This window comes from Triturus cristatus, chromosome 7 (genome assembly GCF_964204655.1).
Source record: "Triturus cristatus chromosome 7, aTriCri1.1, whole genome shotgun sequence".
In the NCBI taxonomy this organism is placed as follows: domain Eukaryota; kingdom Metazoa; phylum Chordata; class Amphibia; order Caudata; family Salamandridae; genus Triturus; species Triturus cristatus.
In genome coordinates this window covers 351749506-351769390 of record NC_140590.1, presented here as the reverse complement: position 1 = coordinate 351769390, position 19885 = coordinate 351749506, and the positions used below count along the sequence as shown (strand labels likewise).

Below are 19885 nucleotides of genomic sequence, written 5' to 3'. Positions count from 1 at the left end.
ACCAACCATATGACAAGTTGGCTTACCGATGAGCCGATCGCGGGGGTGGGACCGCCGGCTTCTAGTCAGAGGAAACAAAGGATTTGGGGTGCATACTCAGCCCTCTCCTGTTCTACCCATCAGAGTTCGATGTGGATCCCTTTCTCTAGGTCCTCCCTTCACAGTAGCATCTTCGCCCCAAAGGATACGATCCTGTTTGCGGTGAAATACAGGTAGGCCCATTTGTAGCATAAGCCATTGCCTGGACTGGCCACATGTGGGCCAGACTCATGTAATGGGTAGTTGGTATTTTTCCACATGTATCATGCATATGTGTACATTCGACACATGTGCAGTTGGAATATACACACAGGTATAGATAGATATGGTAAACCATTTCCCACCGCCAGAAGACCGTTGCAGTCACACCGCGGCCCCACAGTCAGTTCATAACATGGCGGTCAGAAGCCCGCCAGCGCTGCTGTCTACTAGCCGCTGCGGTGTTTGGGCAGTCGGACCGCCAAACTCATAATCAGACCCTAAAAATACTCTTGAAAAAGTGAGAGCATTAACGTTAGCTCAAAAGAAGAGACCCAGCAAGGTTTAGGAGACAAAAGTCACTGAGACAGTCAACTCTCTCGTTCATACCTGCAGCCCCCTTTCCCCTTGGCAACAGCTGACAGCACTTTCTACTAATAAGACACTCACTGAGAGTTCTTCCTGAGGGGACTTGGAGGACAAATGTCACCCCTACAGAAGGCCTGGACGTTAGGTGAGTGGCAAGAGCTAACTGTGGAGGGTAGGGGGTCTTCCTGACAGGGTGGCTGTGGAGGAGATAGACCCTGTCCTGACTGCACTTCAAAGGGAAGCCTTGGGGATGTACCTAGCTCTTTCTGACTTGCAAAGAAGCCTACCCCGTTTCCGACACGCAGATGCAAAGCACACCTGAGCTTGCCTGCCCTTTGCTAGCCAGACAGGAGCTAAACCCAGGGGAAAGGGAAGAACTGACCAGAACCAGGTTGAGAGTTAGACACATGGGTGCTCCCACCCACAGGCTTGCACTGGGCATGCAAATGATGTGAGAAATTGGGCTGTTTCAGGAAGGGGTGAAGCCCTACTTAAGCAAAAGCCGCAAGCCTTGTCAGGGATAGCCACAAAAATTCACTAAATTAACATGTACATAACCATCTGGTAGGTTGGAACAAAAGCAGCTAGGCTTAACTTAAAGGCAATGATGAAAGAATGTATGCATCACTTAAATCGTAATAAAGTGAGAAAACACAACACAAGACAAATCCCACAACAATTTAGAAAACACAAGTAAAATTGAATACATGATTTGACACAAAAACAACAAAAATGTAATCCGGAGCTATGCAAGTTTAAAGATTTAAGGTAAGTATAGTGTCTAGCCGGTAGTAACTCTTTATTGTTTGGTTTAAAAAAAAACATTTACAACAGCATGCTAAACATTGAGTAATCAAGATAACTAAGATAAAAGTTTTAAAACAATTAATCAATAAGATAATCGTAAAAGTCTGGTAATATTCTAATACAATACATCATCCTGGATTTCATATAGTTTCTGATTTGGATAAATCGTCTTTTAGAGTATAGTGTCTAAAGGCACAATGCGCCACTCGTGATTATCTGGTCATACGAGACCAGGTAAAAGTCACAAGTTCAGGCTAACCCAGATGGAATGTGGGCCGGACACAGGGACCAGGTTAGTTCCGCAAAAAATGTTACCTTCTAAAGTCCAACACAAAGAGTTCCATTTGCAGTGGATGAAGCTGCGAGGAGCAGGGATATAGTTGTGGATGGTCATCGTTGTAACATGAAGAGCAGGCGGGGCATTGCGGACAGTCATTGCTGTAGTGCGAAGATCCTGTCAGGCATAGTGGACAGTCATTGCTGGAGATTCGCGCAGGCGGTCACCGCAGTTTGTCGATGTTGTAGCTCGAAGTGCAGATCTCACATTACAGGTCATCTCTAGTGGTCACTGTAGTGTGAAGAGCCAGGTTCACCAGAGCTTCAGGTTGGTGGTCAGTGCGAGCGGCAAGATCATGTAGTCAATGGGCCCATTCACAGCCGCAAAGAGCCCAAAAGTTCAGGATTTCTCCTTTTCTTCAATGAGGAATTCAACTGATGTCACACCAAGGGCCTTATTTATGAGAAGTGTCACATCGCTGCGACAACACAGCGATGCAACACTTCTCAGTGCCCTCTCCTTGCGACACCATAGATGCATCATATTTACTGTATGATGCATCATTTCACAAGGAATGACAGATACGTCAGTATTACTGACGTATCAGTCAGTGCAAAACTGACGCATTGCTGGAGTTGTGTCGGAAGCGTGATGCAACTCCAGCAATGTTCCTTTCACATGGGGCATGCCTATGGGAAAATGCCTGCGTCAGTCTTACGCCTGTCATGAGGTAGGCATAAGATATTGACGCAGTAGCGTCCTAGAAGTGGCGCACTGAAAGTTTAAAGATTTCAATCTGCCACTTATATGAGGCTTTTTGCAGGGTAATGCCCACCCTGCATACATTATACTTGGTGCAGGTATAATGAGGCGCAGGTGTTTACAAAGTGATGAATCTGACTAGATGTGTCACTTAGTAAATAGGGCGCAACGTGGCGCATTTTATACGCTGCCGGTGCATCACAAAATGTGAGGCACCGGTGGTGCGAAAGTGTCGCAAGGGCTCATAAATAAGCCCCCAAGTGTCCAGGACCTTGAAGAATCTCACTCCAGCAGAGGCCAGCAGGGCTCAGGCAGGTCCTATTGCATTCCAGGCAAGTGCAGTTGCAGCAGGTCAGTTGGACAGTTGCAGGGACGGCTCTGGAGCTTATTATGTCCATATAGCAGGGAACTGGCGGTCAGTCAGCTGCACTTGGAGTCACTTCAGCCTGGGATTATGGGTACAGGTCCAGTCTTCCTTCTCAGCAAGCAGGGCAGGCCTCAAGCAGCTGGGCAGCAGGCATCCTTCTTTGGTAGTATCCACAAGTCCAAGAGTGTACTGAAAAGTGAGTCTGAGAGCCCCCTTTTTATGCCTAGTGCCCACTTTGAAGTGGGAGAAGCTTCTGGGATTTCACCATATAGATGTATCTGGAAACTCCATCCATCCTGCCCTGGTCCCTATCTGTCTGGAAGCACAATAGACTAGTGTGAGGTCCTTTACATGCGACCTGGGCCAGTGCCTTTAGCGTGCAAGTGTGGTAGGTGGCATCTTCTTCCCTCATTAAATCAGGATGGCCATCCTGCCAACATCCAGACCCTCTATTGTGATGCAGTCTGGAAGGAATATACAAAATACCAACTACCAACTACATCTAGTCATGTGACCCAGGAAAAGGCGGCAGGTACCACATGTCTAGGACAAGAAAATGGCAACTTTCTAAAAGTGCAATTTCCTGAATTGTGACTAAAAATCTGACTTTAACATTAAAGACGGTTTTAAATTATAATTCCTCAGACAACAAACATGGCTTTCCTACCTGCTCCCAATCAAAAGTTATCACTTATTACATGTAATAGGGTAACCCAGTATTAGCCTGTGGGAGAGGTAGGTCTGACAGTAGTGAAAACAAATTTGTGAGTTTTTCACTACCAGGACATGTAGTACATGTCCAACTTTTTAATCACTGCCCTGGGGATGTTTAGGGCCTACTTTAGGGGCAACTTATTTATAATAAAAAGGGAGATTTAGGCTTGCTAAGGGTGTTTTTTTGCCGCAATGGCCGGTCTGAGACATGTTTTAAAGGATTATTAGAGTGGGGGGACAATAAGTGCAGCAGGCCCACTAGTAGCATCTAATTTACCAGTCTATGGCTTTACTGTTGACTTATAAGTAAATTAAATATGCCAATCAGGTGGAAGCCAGCTTTACCATGTTTAGTAGAGAGAGCACTTTAGCATTGGCTAGCAGTGGTGAAATGTGCAGAGTCCTAAAGCCCATCAAAATATTGTTCAGAAAACAGGAGGATTAACGCAACTCGTTTTGGGGATAACCCTGCACCGATGCCAAGTCCAACAAGTGGCATCCCCAGAACGTGCAATCAGAACACTTCTGCTGCTGTGAAGACTCAGAAGGACTGCCCTGCTGTGTAAAGCCTGGAGGAAGAGTAAACATGCTTTCCCTGAGCCCAAGACCCCAGAATTGAATAAAAGGGTCAGTTGGCTGATCTCCTGTGTGAACTACAGGGATATAACTGGTCCTAGAGGAATAGGACACGATACAACGCAAACTCCATTACAACGCATGATATCACAATGCATGCCAGTACAACGCATTTTTAGAACCTACCCTTACAACGCATTCCATTACAACGCATATCATTACAACGCATAATTCTTTTAGGGAAACAATAGTATAAGTGTTGGATAGTGTAGGGGTAAAAATTACTATTCCCACTCCAGTGAGTGCAACAGTAGGGTAAGTGTTGGATAGTGTAGGGGTAAACATTACTATTCCCAGTCCAGTGAGTGCAAAAGTAAGGTAAGTGATGGATAGTGTGGGGGTACAAATTACTATTCCCACTCCAGTGAGTGCAACAGTAGGGTAAGTGTTGGATAGTGTAGGAGTAAAAATTACTGTTTACCATTACTTACCTTATAATGTGTTGTAATGGTTGTGTTGTAATGGCATGCGACGTAAAGGATGTTGCGTCGTAATGACTGCATTGTAACGGTAGTGCGTTGTAATGACTGCGTTGTAATAGTTGTTTCCCGTCGCAGAGGCCCTTCCTGCTTCCTAACTAAGCAGACCCAAATGTACCAGAAGTGGTCCCCTATGCTGGCCTCTGTGAGAGTGAGTACTAGTCCTCAGGTGCTGTCCTCAAGGTCCTCAACCCTTAGCTGGAATCCGAGTGCTCTTCTCCCTGACTGACTGAAGGTTTCAGGTTTCACTGGATCAGAAACAGAACCCCACAGAGTTGTGCCAGTTCTAACCGAAGGCTTCACCAGATCAGACGCTGAGCCCTGCAGAGCTGTGCTGCACCATCCTCATATCGAAGAAAGAAGGTAAAAGGTCTATCAGGAGGATCATGCCCATGCTCCATGTGGGTTGGCCTGAACATTTGATTTTGTATCAGTACTGTGCAACCATATACTCGCAGTTGGCACTAAGTGTTTTTTACGCAATTTTTACCTAAAACTTTAAAAACGTAACTTCTGTTCTACTGATTGGATTTTCATTGTTTTGTTGTCATATTATTTATTAACATTTACTCCATTTTTCTAAATAGGCTTGGCGTTTTTTTCTGTTCCGTGTTCATTTTATTACAGTTTGAGTGCTGCATAAATAGTTTGAACATTGCCTCTAAGGTAAGCCTGCTTTTGAGCTAAGCAACCAAAGGGTCAAGCACGGGTTTATTTCCGTACTTTTGTGGTTCACCCTGACAAGGATTGTGATTCTTATTTGATGTGGATTCTCACTCTCCTCAACGTATACTCCCTTTCATTACATTGGTGGTGAGCAGTGGGATCCAGTACTTGTGTTTGTGTAGTGCCATGCAGTGATTTCTGTAAAACAAAAATTCCTTTATAATCTGGCATCACAATTTACTTTTGATTTGAAATTCATCTTATTTTTAATTGGCCATTTTTTTCTTTTCCCAAATTCAGTTTCTACCTCATACTGTGCACCTGTTATTTGTTGCAGTAATGGAAGGAGATCTCATCAACATTGGATGCTTCCCTATGTCAGAGCCGAAAAAGTTGTGAAAGGAGAGGGGGCTGAAGCAGCAGAAGGTTCTACTAGAGGAAAGAGGTTTGCGTGTTGCAGTCTATCTCACATGATCAAAAGGATGATGATGATTTATAAGGAGGGGATGAAATGGAGGAAGGGTGAGAATATCCAGGTCACAGTCTCAGAGTCAAAGGAGAGAGGAGGCCCCAGAGTAGTTAGGTCCCTGGCCAGGAGTAGTGTGTCCTCCCACAGCCTAATCCCTGAAGAGCTGGAAGACCAAGCAGAGGGACCCTGTCTACAACGGGAAGCCACATACAGGTGGACACTTCTCAGGGGTGGTCAATGTGGCCTTGGGGCAGGTAATCCCCAGGTGTATATGGCACAGCATGCCCTAGTTCTCCTTAGTTGAGAGGTGGACCCAGATGGTAAGCTGTTGATCCATGAGAGTGGGAGTCATCACTTCCATCAGATCACAGTGAATAAGGGTCTCTCTCACTCTCACAAGGGATGCCTGTGCCAGTCAGACAATGGTGGTGGAAAGGCTCGTTTCCACAGAGCAGTATCTGCCAAGGGAGGTCTGCAGAGCAACCCAGGCATACGGGCAGGACTTTATCCGCCCTACGGCTCTGGTCCCTCGGGTACAGGGGGATGGTGAAATGGTCCAGAGGAGGGTCATTTTCAGACACCAGATTCCCATTGACTGCATCCTGGAAAATGATAGAAGAGTTGGATGGAGAGTTCTACCAGGGAGACCCCAAATCTCATTCTTCTGGGGGTATTACTCCCAAATGTAAAATACGGAGGCCCAGACGGGGATCAAGTGGTAGAAGGTGGAGGAAATCCAAAGTGGGAGGGCCAGTAGATCTGGTGTTACCCACCCTGAGAGAAAAGGACTCCACAACTGACCCTTCTGACCTGAAGGCACTACCTGTGCTGTCACAGACATAGGAGACCTACCCCAGGCAGACTCCTGCAAGACAGAGGGTGCCTCCCGTGAGGGCATGGTGGTTCCAACCAGAAGTCCAGAAGTCCATGCCAGGCACATGGTCAGCCACAGGGTATAGACCCTAGTCTGAGAGGCCAGACTCAGGATACCACCCCTGAGGTGACGGAAAGGAGAATTGAATTTAGGGTGTTTATCACCCGGAACTCTTGCCCCTGCACTTTGAGAAACATAGGAGGAAAGAGATGCCTCTCGAGCTAGTAGGGGATTCTTTGACAGCTCCAAGGCTGGAAGAAAGGCCTGCCCAGGGCCCCAGCTGGGAGGCTGCACCTGGCAGGGTATGGCCAGGGGCCTGGCCCTTGATGCTGACAGCTATCGGTGTCCTATGTTGGTTGCTGTCTTTATGGGCTTTCCCGGGGTTGGGGACAGACGTCCGATTCAAGGGGTGGAAAGGGCAACATCACCTCTTGGACATGGTATTACTCTCTGCCTACTGGGGTGAATCACAGATGGGGTCTGCAGATGATGAGAGGGCTTCCCCATTTGCCAGTGCAATGACACAGGAGGGTAGTGGTAGAGGGGTACAGTTAGATTCAGAAGGGACTATTGACGTGTTCTATTGCCTGAACAGGAAAGCCCATCCAGTTATTGATTAGTCTCCCTTTACTTTTGGCTAGGAGGGTCGTGGTAAGGCAGGGTCACCACAGATTTTGGCCTTCTTTTGCTGATCATTTTTGTTGGGATTATGACTATGTGCACTTTACCTCTGCTAACTAGTGGTAAAGTGTTTGTGCTCTCCCTTCCACACGACATAATTGGTATACCCAATTGGTACATTTAATTTACTTAAATGTACCAATGAATGAGCTGCAGCACTCATTGTGCCATCTGCTAAAGAAGCACTGTAAAACATGTCTCCAGGCCTGTCACTGCAGCTTGGGTATGCAGTTGGAATCTACCACTTTGACCTGGCAGTTTAAACCTTTTGCCAGACTCAAACCCTCATTTGAAATATGTGTAAGTCACCCCTAAGGTAGGCCCTAAATGGCTATAGGGAACTGCTGTACGTTATTTAAAAGGTAGGGCATGTGTGCCAGACTTTTGCAAGTCCTAGCAGTGAAAAATCTCGAAAGTCATTTTTCACTGTGGCAATGCTGGTTCTCTCACAGCAGAAAAACATGGGGTTATATTATAACACTTTATAATGCATAATTTCCATTTGAGACTTGCTAGAAAAATTATTTAAGGAATCATTGGAAAAGGAGTTTGAAATCCAGCCTAATGGGCAAGTCGGGTTTTAAATTACTATTTTGGAAATTTTCCTACCTAAGCCAAATGTGCCTTTCTGCCAGTGTCCAGGGTAACTTGACTGTTAATGGCGGTCCTGTGGTTTGATGTGTATACAAAATGCCGGGGTGTAAAGAGCTGAGATCTTCCTGAGCGAATTGCTGGTGAGGAGTTGTGCTCCTGCTCTGAATGCACTTCAAAGGGTATCCTGGGTCTGTACCCAGACCTTCCTAACTTCAGAAAAAGCCAACCTTGTCACTGACAGATGCAGCTCACTCCTGGGCCTGCCTGCCCTTTGTTTCACTAGCCAGGCTGGAGCCAAACGCAGGGGAAAGGGAAGAACTTGTCAGCGCCAGTTTTAGAGTTAGACAAAGGAGTATCCCCCTTTATAGGCTGACACTGGACATAAACATGGCCTACCCAGAACCTGAAGTTAGAAAACTCCTACCTCTGTGAAGACTCAGAAGAAGGACTGCCCTGCTGCCTGAAGCCTGAAGAAAGATCGGACCTGCTTGCCTTGAACCCAGGACCCCGGAAATGATTCCATGGGTCAGTGGGCTTACCGCCTCTGTAAACTACAGGGATACAATAAGTTCCAGAGACTTGTCCTGCATCCCAGCTGACCATACTCAGCTGAACCTGACATGGTCCCTGCTGCTGGCCATTGTAGAAGTAAGATCTAACCTTCAAGTGCTGTTTTAAAGGTGTTGGAGCATTGGTTAGAATCAGAGAGCAGATCTCCCTGCCTAACCGAAGGTTTCATCGAATCCGATGCAGAGCCCCACAGAGCTGCATAGCTCATAACTCAAGCCTTCACTGGAACTGATGCTGAGCAATATTCAGCCCTGCGGAGCTGCAATGTGCAGTTCCCGACTGGGAGCCTTACCGGATCCAACATAGCACAACACAGAGCAATGCAGACCCCTGCAGAGCAACACGACGCAGCTCCTCATTGAAGCCTTCACTGGATATAGTAATACTGTCAGGGACTGTCTGGGACACAGTCAGGGACTTGGGCAAGGACTGGAAACTGGATAGAAAACATACACAGAAAGAGGAGCACAGCACTGCCCAGGATCACACAGGGAGTCAGAGGAGAAAAAGGGATCCAAAGGGGAAGCCTGTACAAGTGAACATGATGGCTAATACTCAAAGGATGGGCACTCAAGAGGCAATTTAGCATTCAGAATAACTGCACCCAGGATGGATGTGCAGACATATATACATATATATACACACACAACAACATTACCAATAAATGGAATGTGGAGTAAAGCACTCGGGAGCGCTACACAGTAAAACTGAAGCTCAGTAAGCTCCTCACCCACAATTTCTGTTACAGATACTGACTGCAAATAACCACAGATAGGATATGCATGCAAAGGCAGGGTCTGTGGGGCTGATAACTATGGTGATGTTATAAATGTAACTTAAAGACAATAGTCACAGTGAATAATAAACACCACCTAGGTGTTGGCATTAGCTTGGAATGTGTGGGTGGGAGCTCGTGTGGGCTCATTAGGGTTCTGTCCTGGAATGTAGTGTGCAGTGGTAGCGTCAGTTGCTGCCGGGAGCTGGAGGACGCCAGACGGAATAAAGTTGTTCCCAACTTACCTGGTTATGTCTTCTCTTCAGTGGCGACAAGTTGGTCTGGTGCCTTCAGTTTCCACACCTTTGGTGTGCTTGAAAGCTGCGCCACGTTGTTTCCTGTTTCGCTTCGATTTCGCCAGTCGTACAGCACGCATACTTCCTGCCTGCTTCAGCTGTCTGGAAACTCTCTTCTTCCTGCCTTGTTTTGTGTTCCAGTTGGTGCAGTGCACTGAGCATCATATCCTGTGAACTCCATGTGTTGTTTTGGGGCTTTAAGCGATCCCATGGATAGTCTCCGCACGCCAGTTGTTTCTTTGACGGTTGGTTGCCCTCGTGGAGTTGTCTGTGCTAGCTGTCCCTGTTGCCTGGATACCCATCATTATTCCCGCCACTAGTCGTGAGTCTTTAAACGCTGTGCATCTGGTGATGCGCACACCGTTTTCTTCCTTCCTAGTGCTCAATCTGTGCGTTTTGGTGATACGCACACCCGATGTACGCTGTTTAACTTGTGCATTCGGTGATGTGCACATCCTTGGACTACATTCTTCGCTACACTGTTTACCAATAATTTGTTTGTGCACTCGGTGATGCGCACACCATTTGGTAATATTTGGTTCGTTTCGTCGTTTAGTCACGAATTGCATTGTAGCATTGTCAGTTTATTTTGTGTGTTGTTTTAACCAAATTTGTGCCTTAAGGACTCATTTGATGCAGTAGGTGTTGGGCATCAACTCACCCACGCTTGGCCATGAATCGTGTTTCGGCACCGCCGCCCTTCTTGCAGTCTGCTGGTACTCCACCTCTACAATGGCAGCAGTGGAAAGATACATTTAATGCTTTTTTGGAGGCCATTGATGGAGATACTTTTACTTCTAAAACGAAGAAAGCTTTATTAATTTATTAATTAATTTACAACTTAGGTTCTGAGGGTAGGAATATTTTAAAAACATTACCTTTGTAGTTAGTAAGCACTCATGTAAGGGGTGGTGATGATGGCAAGTCACTCATTGGTGATGACTACGCTTCTATTGTCAAACCTTTAGACAAAAGATTTATTCCCAAAAGAAATGTTATTCCTGAGCGTCACAAGTTTTTACAACACGCTCAGATTCCTGGTTTGTCCATTGATGACTTTGCAGCTGCTCTCAGAACTTTATTGGTTACCTGCAACTACAGGGAGTTTGGTGATGAAATCATTTGTGATCAGTTAATTGAAAGGACATGTAACAAAAAAAAAATCAAGAGAAGTTATTTTCCTCTGATGATCCTGATTTAAAAACTGCCCCTTCTTTGGCGAGGAGTATTGAACACTCTCAATTTTGCGTAAAGGGAATGTGTAGTACTATTTCACCTGGTGAAGTTAAATTTTTGAATGTTAAACCCAACTCCAAACCGTTGAAGGGATCCAACACTAATAATGTGCGTCCCACTACACATTACTCCAAACCCAAAATTGAGCAAGGGGAAGCCATATGCTCCCGTTGTGGGAGAAAATCACACTTAAGGAATGCCAAGATTTGTCTTGCCTTAAACCAAACTTGTTTCAAATGTGGGAAAAAAGGTCATTATTCTCAAATGTGTAAAGTTGTTATGATTACGAAAAGTCCTGCACAGATGGTGAAGACCATTGCAGAAGACTTAATTGATTCTGATGAGGAGAATTATGATATGTTGATGTTGTCTCCTTCATCGTCTCATGCTGAAGGTGTTGTTGAAATATCATCCTTGGGAGGGTCTCACAAAAGGAAATCTCCTGCATGCAAGATTAGTGTCAATGGGAAGTGCATTGGTTTTCTAGCTGATTCTCCTTTCACTCTCATCATTACGAAGGATTTCCAAGGGTTGGATAGCGTTCAATTGCAATAATCCAATATCAAAATATTCGCTTGTAGGGTAAAAGAGTTGAAGTTCTAGGAAAGTTTCTAGCAAATCTTGCCTTTGGTATGGATCTGGCTATGGGGACTTTGTATGTGGTAAAGGATGGTGCAAATTTGTTGGGGTGGGATGAGCAGGGTGCCCTTAACATCATACTAGATCCCTATAATCCTGACATGGTGGTGTCCCGCAGTGCAATCAATCAATTTTACAAGCTGCTTTCACCAGATTCAACCAGTTTGCGCACGGTGTGCGGTGTGCTCTTTGGGGAGCACTGTAGGCGACGCACTTTCTTAATAAGAATGGCTAGAAGACACATCTAGTGATGCAGAGGTTAAAATGGTTATTGGCTTTTTAGCTGGTGTGTGGCCCAACAACAAAGATTGTCCCTCTGAGTTGATTCCTTATAAAACGATTAGTGAGGACTTATGTGTGGAAGATGGGGTATTAAGGAGAGGGGGATTGTTGGTGGTTCCTGTGTCCTTACGCAAGAGGATTTTGGATTTGGCTCATGAAGGTCATCCAGGAATTCGTGCCATGAAACGCAGAGTCAGGGAGGATTTTTGGTGGCCTGGCTTAGACAGAGATGTTGAACATTATACTCGTGACTGCTGTATCTGTGTTGTAAGTGACAAGTCTCAGGTGACCCATCCTTCTACAGTTAATCTTGTGGCAGTGAAAAACTCACCATGGTGCAAATTGGCTTTTGATATTGCCGGTCCTTTTGGGCTCATTGGGAGTTCTCCCAAGTATGCTTCGGTTCTTATTGACTACATGTCAAAATGGCCTGAGGTCAGATTCATGAATAATGTGAACTCTTTGAATGTCATTAATTTTTTTGAAGATGTATTCCTCATGGAGGGTTTTCCTGAAGAATTGGTGTCGGACAATGGAACTCAGCTTGTTTCCAAGGAGATGCAAGACTTTTTCAAGGACATTGATGTAAAACATATTCTTACTTCCCTTTATCATCCCCGCAGCAATGGTTTAGTTGAGCGCTTCAACCGTGTCATCAAGGAACATTTACAGCTGGCCTTGGTCAATGGCTTGCATTGGCGGCAAGCTATTACCGACATGTTATGGGCTGTGAGGACTACGCCTCAGCTTAGCACCGGCATGGATCCTTTCACTTTACTTAGAGGTAGAGTTGCTGGTACGAAGTTAAACAAGGAATTGATGTCCAGGAGAGAGGTTGACAAGAAGAAGTTGTTGGATGTGGTGGATGTCAGAGCTGTCGTTCAGACTAAGTATGATACTAAGTCTGGAATTCATGGTGCTTTGTCTGTTAAGGTGGGTGATTGGGTCAGAGTCAAGAAGCCCGGTCTTATTCGCAAAGGCGAGTCTCGCTTTTCGGTACCTAAAAGACTGTCTGCAGTGAGGGATCATGTGGTGGTGCTAGAGAATGGGAAAGTATGAAATAAGAGTGCTGTTTCCGTGGTACCTGAATCCAAGGTTGGTTATGTCAACAAGAGATTCGGTGTTCATTCCTCCCCTGTGGTTGTGCCTGCTAGTTTTCATGGGAGGGAGAATGTTCATTCTGGCTGTGTTCCTGCGACGGGTGCCTCTACCAGATTGAGATCTCCTCCTTCCATATTTCAAGATTACAAAATGTTCTAGAGGTTTTTTTTCTTATATGATGTGATGTGCCTTGTTTTAGTCTTATGCACTTTCTATTGTGTTATTCTGTACATTATGCGTTCTGCTTACATTGTTAATTGCTGTTGTATTTTGTTCTCATTCCCCGTTTCTTTTGTTGGTGTGAAGGAAGGGGGGTTTGTTGGGATTAGCTTAGAATGTGTGGGTGTGAGCTCGTGTGGGCTCGTGGGGGTTCTGTCCTGGAATGTAGTGTGCGGTGGTAGCATCAGTTGCTGCCGGGAGCTGGAGGACGCCAGACGGAATAAAGTTGTTCCCAACTCACCTGGTTGTGTCTTCTCTTCACTAGGTTATCAGCAGCAGTGCAAATCAGTAACAAGAAATAGCTGAAGATCAGGAACAGGAACAAAGAATAACTATAGCTGAGGAACTCAGGAAACAAGGTAGCACTGCAGGCAGTGCTAATTCAGGCACAAGGAATAGCTATAGCTCAGGAATCAGGCACAATGAATAGCTGTAGCTCGGGAATCAAGGAACAAGGATTAACTATAGCTCAGGATTCAAGAAATATCAAAATCTCAGGAAACAAGGCTCTGTCTCACAGCTACAATTACCAACCTTGGCCCGAAGGGAGCTGGGGCTTACAAAAGCTCACAGTAATCACATGCATCAGGTGTGAGCAGGCTAGCAGCAGCCAGCTACAGGTGAGCTGAATTTCTCCACCTATCCTTGGCCTGAAGGGGTGGAGATAAAGCAGTGAGCTGGGAATTCTAGGTAACAGCGTATCAAACATTAGCAGGCTGGCTTCAAGCATGAGCAGGCTGGCTTTTACAAAACCTGGCATGAATTGGAAATGGATGTCAATTCCCAAATAGTGACTAAAAGGATGGAAGTCAGGATATGCATGCAGGGGAGTATCTGGAAGCTTATTAGAACACAGGAAATTCACACTATGCACCCCTCTGGTGGTGGGCACGAGAGTGCAGGGAGCGAATCGGGACAAATACAGAGCCCCACAGAGCTGTGCAGCTCCCTACTGAAATGTTCACCGACTTCAATGCAGAGCAATGCAGAGCAACACAGAGCCATGCAAATCTGCGCTGCACCATCCTCACATTGAAGGCAGAAGGTAAAACATCTAGCAGAACAAGACTATTCCTATATTAGGTCCACCCTGCAGCATGGTCAGCCTGATCTTGTGACTTTGCACCTTTTGATGCTATTTTTAGTTAAAATTCTAAAACTTATAACTCCTGTTTTACTGATTGGAGTTTTGTTATTTTGTTGTCATTTTATTAACTCTAGTATTTTAAATAGATCTTGACCTTTTATTGTGTTGTGCAAGGGTGCCTGTGTTGGCGGTTATCAGCCATAAGTGTTATCAGTACAGCGGGAAAGCAGGAATGGTCTATATCTTAGTCGATATGGCACATTGCATGCACTAAGACAAATGCCCATCCTATCCCCAGGGCAGATGAGTTGATAGTATCTCAGCTCTTTTGACCTAACTGCAGGCTATTGACAGATCAGGCTCACAGATGCTACAAAACCTAAGACAGCATTTTCAACCCCTGGAGGGCACTTCCAGTTTACTGTAATGCCCTTTGGTTTGAAGAATACACCTGACACATTGCAGAGGTTGGTGAATCAAGCTCTGTCAGATCTGGAAGATTTTAGTGCAGCATATCTTGATGATATAGCTGTCTATATCGCCACCTGGCAGGATCACCTGGTAATGTACTTGAGGCTCTGCAGAAGGCAGGCCTCACTTTCAAGGCCAATAAATGCCAGATAGGGCAGAGTAAGGTTGTGTACTTGGGCCACCTGGTAGGTGGAGGACAGGTTCAACCATTGGAGAGCAAAATCCAAAACATTGTGGATTGGGTTGTTCCCACTACCCTGACTCAGGTCAGAGCTTTTCTGGACCTGACTGAGTGCTACAGAAGATTTGTTAAGGGGTATGGGTCCATTGTGACTTTGCTTAATTACCTCACCTGTAAGATGATGGGTAAGAAGGTGAATTGGACAGTTAGTTGTCATGCCCTGAAAAAGGCCATGTGCTCAGCACTCATTCTGCAGTGTCCTGACTACTCCAAACAATGTATTGACCAGACAGATGCCTTGGAGATAGGAATAGGAGTAGTCTTATCACAATTAAATGAAGAGGGCCAGGATCAAGCAGTAGCTTTTATCATCAGAATGGTGACCCAAAGAGAGAAACGTTGGTCAGCTATTGTAATGGAGACCTTTGCTGTTTTCTGTGCCTTGAAGATGTTGAGGTCACCTCTGTTTGGCACTCACTTAATTGTTCAGACAGACCATAAGCCCCTCTATGGCTAAAACGGATGAAGGGTGAAAAACCCAAACTTTTGAGGTGGTCAATTTCCCTACAGGGGATGGACTTTTCAGTGGAACACTGACCCGGGAGTAACCATGCCTACACAGATGGACTTTCCAGATATTTCCATTTAAAAAATGAAGCGCCAACAGGGCAGGGTTAGTCTTATCTTCTTTCATTTGGGAGGGAGGGGTTGTGTATGAAAGATAGTTTTTCTGGCAACCTTTTTGCCTGGTGTCAGTGAAAAGACTGTAGTTCACTGGGATCCCACTAACCAGGACCACAGTGGCAGTGCTCTCTCCTCTAAATTCCATGGTAAGTACTTTGTACACCTCTCAATTGGCATACTGGGGTACCACTGTAAATCCCTAGTATATGGTACTGAGGTACCTACAGCATTGGTACACCAGAGGTCTCCCATGGGCTGCAGCATGTATGATGACACCCATGGGAGCCCATGCAAACTGTGTCAGCAGATCTGCCATTGCAGCCTGCATGAAATGATGCTCGCACCTTTCACTCTGGATATAAGGTTTCCCTTATATCCTGGTCACTGGACTTTTAACCCATACGTCACCCCTAAGGTAGGCCCTTCAGTCCAAGGGCAGGGTGCTTCATTCTAAGTGTGTGGGTACCCTTGCATGAGCAGAGAGAGGAACACCTACATACCCCGGACTCCATTTTCTGGGCTTTGTAAGAGAAGAGGAAGCCATTATAAGGTATGTTGAGATGTCCAACTACATAATGGCTGTCCCGAACCTGGTCATGTTTGGTATAAAACATGTTGGAATCATGCAACTACACCAATTCCAATGTTAGTTGTATGATATCATGTAGTGGGGGCTCCTTAGCGGACCCCCAAAATACCTATCTGTGTAGCCTTACAGGGTCTCACTGCCAGCCTGGCTGCTGCTGACCCTAGACAGTGTACTGCCACCCTGCTGATGAGTTTAACTTGTGCAGGGGAAGCTGAACAAAGGATTTCCTGTGTGATCACCTCTCCTCTAGAAATAGGTGGGGGGGGGCCTCTGAGCACCACCAGACTGCATTGAAGGGCACATTTGATACCCTCTTTGCATAAACCAGTTTTGCCCACTTCAGGAGCTATAGGCTGCCGCTCTTGCATGAAACTACACAAAGGATAGGGAAATGTCCATTCTCTACCCAGCTCCTTCCTAGGGAGGTGCCCAGAGCTCCTCCAGGTGGCCATGTTGAATCTTGGCCCTTGGGAGCATCTGACTGGCTAGGCCAGTCGAGTGAAAGTCCTGACCCCCCGGCCCCGAAAAGCGGATCACCACAAAAGAGGTGCTTCACCTTTCTAGGGTTACTTAAGGGCTCCCCTGAGGGCAGGTCCTTAGATTTGTCCTGCCAACAACTTCAAGATCCGACTGCCTGTTGTCTGGAGACTATCCAAAGACTCTTCTGTTGGTGGACACTGGAACTCTGCTGTTCTTTGAGCCAGGACCAAACATAAGACATGGCTTCGGCTGGTTTTCTGCGCTGTATAGTCCGGGAGGGAATTTTACGAACCTGCCTTAGGGGGTTGTATAAATGGTGGGGAGGCGTGCGTTTATTTTGCAGACAGTATGGTGAAACGAATTGTGCAAGGTTTTATATGTGACTGTGCAAAAACCAATAAACTATGTTTAAAAAAAAAAAAAATAAGACACGGCTTAGGCGGGAAGATTTGTGCTGGATCTTCGTCCCTGTGCTTCAAGTTCTGCAACTCCATGGCCGTGCATCCTCACCAAGGACTCAGCCTGCATCCCAACTAGAAGGAATCTCCCTTAAAGTGAAGGAATTACTTCCCTGAATCTGCAGACATCACTACAAATGCACGTCTTTTCTTGCATTTCGCAAGGGCCTGAAGACCTGACTCTTCTAATCTGCTCACTTTGCTCACTTCTTCCTTTCCTCCTGCTATGCACCAAAAAACCCATTAGGGTAGCTGTGTGCTCTAAACATCTTTAATAATATTAATAACGCCTACCTGCTTGTGGATCCTGTTGTCCCATGGACATCGCCTGGCTCTGCAACACAGGTGGTGGTTTGGTTGTTCTTCAAAGGCCTGACCAGTCCTTCCTGCAAGTTGGGTGACTGTAATCTGTCTCCAGCTGACGTGAACCGCCTCCCTGTGCATCGCATCTGTTTGTCGTTGCCAAGGCTTGATGGTTTTCTTTACAAAAGATCTTCAAGCTTCAAGAAGCCCAAGCCTCCAGCGTCATATATCTCCAAGAACAACATCCTGCTCGCATCCTCTGCATCGTGGACCTTCATCTCCGGTGTGCTGCTGATGTTTCCCTGTGACTCTTTGTCCCTACTGCCAGAGGGTCCTCAAGGGGGCTCCATCGATTCCTGCTGGTTCTCCTATGTGCTGAGTGCCGACCCTGACTTACTCTTGCTGGGTTAGTCCCCCAGACTTTGCTGGTATGTAACACATCATCTTCACCTACAATCCATTGTTTGCATTCGCCAAGGCTTGTTGGTGGTCCTGACGGCAACTAACCTTTCTGCACTTAACGGCCAGCATGGGACAGCTCACAGAAGGATCCTGGGGTCCTGCATCGTCAAATGGGCTTCACAGTGCTGCTTCATTCTCATCTTCCTACTGCAAAAACCAAAGACAAGGCCTGGCATTGTGCTTCTGTGTCCCTTGGTCACCTCTGGGTGCTTTGAACTCTGTCCCCTCTGCTTTCAGGTTCTTATCATCTGGATTTCACATTCTGGTTCCACCAACCTGGTTCACGATACGCTGTAGCTAATGAACTTCCACTAACCTACACTGGCGTCTAAGGGCGGTTCCAACACCACTTCATCCCTATGCACCTGGGCTCCCTGGGGTAGGCATCCTGATTCCTGGGGCATCCATGGGTGGGGTGGCTCTCCAACCTTCCTTGAGCCAAGGGGTTCCATCGGGGTCCTTTGAGAAGGGTCTTAGAACTGTAAAATTCCAACTGCGACTTACCCTGTTATCCTATGGACATTTGACCCAGGGAAACCACTCTGCACCCGGGTGCCTTGGGATCCCTGGCTACTGACATTGGGTGGGTCCGTGTTTCCCCTGGGGTCCTCCATCCTTGGGTAGTAGTCCCAGTTTGGTACTTACCTCACATCCCACTATTTTAGTATATGGTTTACCCCCCCCCCCAGTTGGGCTCTAAGTGTTTGCCTATGCCACTTACCCATTTCTAAATTATTTCTTGTGTGTAATTGATATCTGCGGGCAGGAGATATACCAAGTTAGTGTCTACTGTGTACTAATAAATATAAAGTATTTTTATATTCACCTGGTGTGGTTCTTTTTTGTGGGAAAAGCTTTATGACTGACTATGGTGGTAAATGCACTTGTTTTACACCCTCCTGGCAGGGGGGTAAAAAAGGCCTCTGCAAGCGGTGCAGGGTGCCTCCCAGGCTTACCCATACACAAGGGGGCCACTCAGCCCCTACTAATGTCAGTGTGAGGGGCCCCGTCAGCATATCTTCCAGGATGGCCCCATGGCGTTTTGTTACACCACTGCCTCCTGGATAAGCCTTAGCTGCTCTCCACAGCTACCCCTTGAGAGCTCTGGTTTTCAGAGACTTAAACACTATCACTAAGGGTTGCCTGGACTCAGTGCACAGTGCCTCACCATATGCGGACACTATATACTAAGCCAGCCTCCTACAGTTTCCGCTTGCCATCCCAATCCTAATGGTGTACTTCTCATCATATGAAAATGCACAAAAACAAATTAAACTCCTCTTTTTTTATCCTATTCTCTGAACCAATCCAAACTGTGTGTGGGGAAATTGCCTTTAGTTTTATGAACAAAGAGCGATCCATCTCAGAATGTCCTTAGCCTCCCAACTCATTATTTCTGTCAGAAAAACCTACAAACCAGCTTCTTCCCCTACCCTTGCTCGTTTGATTAAATAGGTTATGTCCAATGCGAAGTTCGATACCACCATTTTTAGTGCCCACTCTTCCCGGGGAGCAAGGCATTAAAGGCCGTCTGGGCGGGCTCTCGTTTGTAGGACTTTCTGATATTGGCTGATTGGTCACGTTTTAAACAAGCATAATAGGAGCCTCCGGTCTCGCCATAAAATGTAGATTTTCCTAGTAGTTCATGAAGGAAAGCCTTAATTTGAATAACGACACAGAGGCGAGTATTATACCACCTCAACACAGTATTTATCTTTTGCTTTCACACGCTTACAGTTACTACTACTCCAACAATTTCTTAAACCTAATACAATTTCTATGAATCTCCGTTCTTCTTTGGATACTTCGGATGCAGAGTCTTTCTCCTTCACCGTTTCTCCTTCTTTGTTGCCTTTGGGAGCCAGTTGTCTGGACTTCTTTCATGTACTGTTCAGGTTTTTCTAGCTATTTCCATTGTGATTTACATATTTCCTTTATTTCTACTTACATATACCTTCTCCCTACAAGAAAAGAGGACTGTTCACAGTCAAGATAGGTGATATAGGGCATCCTGGTTCCTGATGTGTTACATGTTGGACTGTTTTTAGGTCGAGCCCTGAGCCAGCGCGCAAGCGCTGCTCTAGGGTTGATCTGTAGTAGTTACCTATGTGAGGGAAGCC

General features: G+C 46.0%; 1 protein-coding gene across 4 annotated transcripts in view; it reads right to left on the bottom strand.

Moving 5' to 3' along the window:
• Nucleotides 1-19885, bottom strand: part of LOC146809647 (uncharacterized) — a 977933-nt gene that overhangs the window by 911387 nt on the left and 46661 nt on the right. The gene's annotated exons all lie outside the window — the stretch shown is intronic.